Source organism: Porites lutea, chromosome 8 (genome assembly GCF_958299795.1).
Source record: "Porites lutea chromosome 8, jaPorLute2.1, whole genome shotgun sequence".
Classification (NCBI taxonomy): domain Eukaryota; kingdom Metazoa; phylum Cnidaria; class Anthozoa; order Scleractinia; family Poritidae; genus Porites; species Porites lutea.
In genome coordinates, this window is record NC_133208.1 from 18,728,884 (window position 1) to 18,733,702 (window position 4,819).

The window sequence follows — 4,819 nt, forward strand, 5'->3', positions numbered from 1 at the left end:
TAAAGTTTCACAGCAGCTTTATGTGCTACATTTTACGAAACCAGAAGATGTTATAGAAATCCACCTTTTATTTCATTATACGGTTCACATGAAATATAGATTTCCTTCCCAGACATTTCTTAAAACATTTAAATCAACCCACATTACCAAGACGACACGCGAGTTTGCTCAAAAATAAGTTTATTAAGCCAAGCGGAAACTGCTGATCGACAGCTTGACAATAAGCCTAAACACGACTAAACTGAAAAACGCTGAGACTACAATATGATTATTAACTTCACGAAGATCATAAGAGATTAGGGAGGGAGAGGTGGGTAAGAGCTTACACCTCATCTCCGGATCTTACAAAAGATGTCCTTGCGGTGTGCACAGTCGATTATAAGAGACATTCGACACCTCTATAACTGGTTAATTAACCATCATTAATAAATGATTTCTCAATCAACCCACGTTACCAAGACGACACGCGAGTTTGGGCAAAAATAAGTTTATTGAGCCAAGCGGAAACTGCTGATCGAAAGCTTGACAATAAACCAGTGCCCAAACTGGGTGATGAAAGTGGTAGTGGGTTAAAAGGAATAAATAAAAGACTAATACATGATAGAAAACTAATGTGATATAGATGATACAACTGATGCAGAAAACATAGACTAGAGCTTTTTTGCCATAGCGTGAACCACGCGTTGTTTTTGTTGCTGGGACAATTCTAAATAAACGAGATAAGCGTCGCTTTTCCAATCTCCCTGCAATTTGATTATCTCGGAAGGTATATGACAATCAAATGCGAAGGTCGCCCCGCCCCGGCGGAAACTATGTGGGGAATAAAGCGCCGGATCTAAATGGAACTTAGACAAGACCCTAGAAAGAAAAACGCAAAATTGCTTGTAAGTGATGGGTGCTAAATCCAAACCCGAGAAACCTGAAAAAAGAGGAGCAGACACAGGGCCCGGGTTGATAGCTAAATGGCGACGTACAGCTAAAATTAGACAAAGACGACACCCAGGGATCGCGGGAATGGGCAGAATAAGAGATCATTGCTGACACTGGGTAGTCTTTGTAGCGGAAACATGAATATAAGCGCCCGCAGACGTAAAAACCAAATTTGCCCCTGTAATAACCTTGGAGGAAATTTGCCGCGTGTTGTCGGGTACGAGATTAGATTTGCGCAAAAAAGTAAAAAATGCGACTGAAAACAAAGCCCACATAGCCGCATGTAAGGGTATACAAAAATTAAAAAGATCAAATGCAGCATGCAAGATTGAAGGGGTCATAGGAGATTTGCGAGAAACGGCTTGTCCTAAAAAAAACGCTTAACACCCCGCAGCAAAAGCTGAAAGTGATAATCGGAACTCCAAGTGAGTTCATAGCCCGCAAGGCGATGAGCATGTTTAAGGCTACTAATATGATTAAGTACGGTACCGTACGCTTGTTTCTGAGCAACTAAATATGTGATATATAAGCTGATGGATTCAATATTGATAGGAAAAGGCTGAATAGCCCTCACTTCACAAAAAGTCTGGTAACTACGAATATGAGCTGCTATGTTCTGTGTAGACGTTGCGTGAGCCAAGTTGATGAGACGTGCGACTAAAGACTGCAAATTGACGAGAGAAACATCTGTAGAAAGATGTTGGCCTGATCCCGGTGGCAGCTCTAGAAATGAAAAACAAAAAAAACTAGATAAAAACATTTTCACGCAACGTCGAAAGAAAAACAAGCAGAGTCAACATCTTAAAACTGGAAAACCTGACCAGAGTCATTACAAAGACAGTAGAAACTATCACGAGCTAAAGGATCGGAATGCCAACGTTTAAGATAGTCCGCAAACTCGTTGTCTCCCTGGAACATGTAGCACGCAAACTTCAAAATCGAAGAGAGCGGCGGTGAACCACATTTGTCGTAGACAGCACTGCGTAAAAGGATCTTTCGACGCATTGGACGTGATGGCTGCGACTGCAGCAGAGTTATCGCATGCTACGATGAATTTTCAACCTTGTAACTGAGGGGCCCAGTGTTTAAGAGCAACAACTATCGTGAAAAGTTCTAGTGCATTTATATGAAGAGAAGACATAGAAATGCATTCGGGGAAGACAAAACTGATGCACTCCGTTTGACAAGTGGCACTGCCTCCTTGAAGGCAAGCGTCGGTGGAAAAATTGAGACTCTCAAAATCCCAGAGAAAAGGCTTGATAAGCGAAATGCGGCAATAGCGTGGAAGAAACTCAAGCCACCATTGAATGTCCAAAAGCATAGTAGCGGAGATGGGATACCGGTAAATAGCTGCATGCTTGCACTCGCGAAGACTGTTAAGGAGTCTGGCCATAAATAATCTACCAGGCTTGACACACGCCGTGACAAATGAGAGCTTCCCAAGAAGGGATTGAAGCTGCTTCTTGGTAAAAAATGAAAATTTTTGCCAGACTGTAAGTTCGGTTCGTAACTCCTCAAGACGTGAAGCGGGGACCTCGAGAGTAAAGGCTTCCGTAGCAACTAAAATCGCGAGACAGATCAAGGAGGTCGAAGGTGGCGTGTCTTTCTCGGGAGAAGAATCTAAACGAAGTTGTTGAAATAACTGACCGAGTTGCAAAAACGCCTTACAAGCAAGAGACTGATATTCGGCTCCGTAAAAGTCATCCAGGTAAACATCCGCTGAAAATCCCTGTTCGTTGAAGATATCTACGACCGCTTAAGTTGTGCGCTGACAAATCAGGGCCGATGAGCGTAAACCAAAAGGGCAACGAGTATCAAAGTAAAATTTTCCTTGATAACAAAAACCAAGTAAACTATAGTCCTTGGGATCGACAGGAGACTGTCTATAAGCACGGCATAAGTCTTTTTTAAAAACGAGACAGTTACGGCCTTTAGCGAGAATAAATTCAACGAGCCGATCTATTCCAGGTAAACGTAACTTGAAGTGGTCGCCCAAATAAGTATCAGAGGGGATGCCATCATTTACGGAAGATCCTTGAGCAAAACAAAGATCCATCACAACCCTCCTGGTCGAACAGCCTCATTTAGGGACAGTTTGGAGAGGAGAGCAAACAAAATCATCTGCAAAAGGTGGATAATTGAAAGGACCACGATGGCATTGTAGGATAACTCGGTGTCGATATACGCTTGCACGTGAGAGTCAAAGTTTAAAGTTGAAGGATGATTACGTGAAGATGAGACAGGACGTGTACAGGCAGTGTAGTTTATCGGCCAGCCATAGGTTAAGAAATCGACCACAATGTTCTCGTGATAATTAGAGAGGAATGTTTTCCAGTTCGCAAGTAAAAGGGATGTGGGAACAAAAAACCTTAGCGCCAAAGGCATTTGGTTGATGATAACATGAAGACATTAAATATCGTACAACAGCTGCATTGTTGACAGATTCATGTTTGTGTCCGTTCCGGGTCAAAGAGGTCAATGGATTGCGGTCTTGTGAAGCTAATAATAGTCACTGTGCCAGCATTGGAGTGCGGCGCTTCGGACAATGCAACATGGGATGATCAGCCTTACAAACGCGACAACGATGATGTTCGCTATAAGCCGCGCTGTCCTGTTTGTCACAGTCGCAAGTGGCGGTATAATTCCAGATATACTCAGACAGACCAAGTGCGGAATAGAATGCCTTTTTCTTTTGTAAATTACCGTAAGGGATATTTTTAAAATGTCTTATAATATCTTTCCTTTTTATACTTCTGTGACATAGAGATATGTGGTTGTTTTCCCCCACTCTTGTAATCTGCCATTAAACTTTTTCACTTCAAGTTTGGGCAGTTTCGCTGTACTTTTGGGTGGCAAAAAACTACTTGGCGATTTTGTGGACCAGTGAGTCCTGGCGTAAACATTTTCTCTTCTTTTTTCTTTGTGGTTGAATAGGGGGCAGTAGTGAAAATTGTTTTAGAGCCTTATGTGTGTTTGCTCTTTGTTGGCACAATTTGTTCAAGTTAACTGTTTATCATGCCTTGTGTCTCCCCTGCATTCCACATGTACATTATTGATCTTATTCTACATGTAGGCTTTGTCTATTTGCGGTATTGGTTGCCTAGGGGCCAACTCAGGGCCGCCTTATTGGACTGATTTCTTACTAGGTTCCATTGGCTTCACAAGAATCAATAATTCTATTATAATCTGCATCAGACCAGATGTGTGGAATTTAATTAATGAGCTGAGAATCACAGTAGCAAGTGATGTATTGTTCGTAGAGAGGATGGGATCCTTCATCTATCCTGCAGTATACCCTTCGGTCAGTCTTGACCAAAACTCACAGGCTTCCTCGGGTTTATTAAAACGCGATCATGGGTCCCAAATTTAAACTCACTGATGATGGCTCTTTTGAGTTGTTGAACTGAACAATACAGGCACTTCCAGTTAACTATCAAAGTAAGACCAATTGTGTGGTGTTTAATAATTGCTTGATTAGCACAGCCTGGATGACAGCAATACTTGAACACCTCTAAAAACGAATCAAGTGAGCAAATCACTTTGCTTTCCTTGACCAGTGAGACTTCTACCATAAGAAAGCCCTGTTCCTCTAGCCTTCTAAGCTTGGGATATTGTATGGGCCCAGTGGAAGGGCAAGGTCAGAATTCCAATGTTTAAAAGGATAAGGTCAGAATTCCAGTGATTGGAAGGATAAGGTCACCATTCGAATGTTTAGAAGAATATGGTCAGAATTCCAATGTTCAGAAGTATAAGGTCAGAATTCCAGTGTTTAAAAGAATAGAGTCAGAATTCCAATGTTTGAAAGAATAAGATCAGAATTCCAGTGTGTATAAAAAAAAGATCAGAATTCCAATGTTTGTAAGGATAAGGTCAGAACTGTAATGTTTGG

General features: G+C 41.7%; 1 pseudogene; it reads right to left on the bottom strand.

The window, feature by feature from the left end:
• Positions 1–608: 608 nt before the first annotated feature.
• On the bottom strand, positions 609–1,777 carry LOC140945284 (uncharacterized; annotated as a pseudogene).
• Between the last annotated feature and the right edge of the window lie 3,042 nt (positions 1,778–4,819).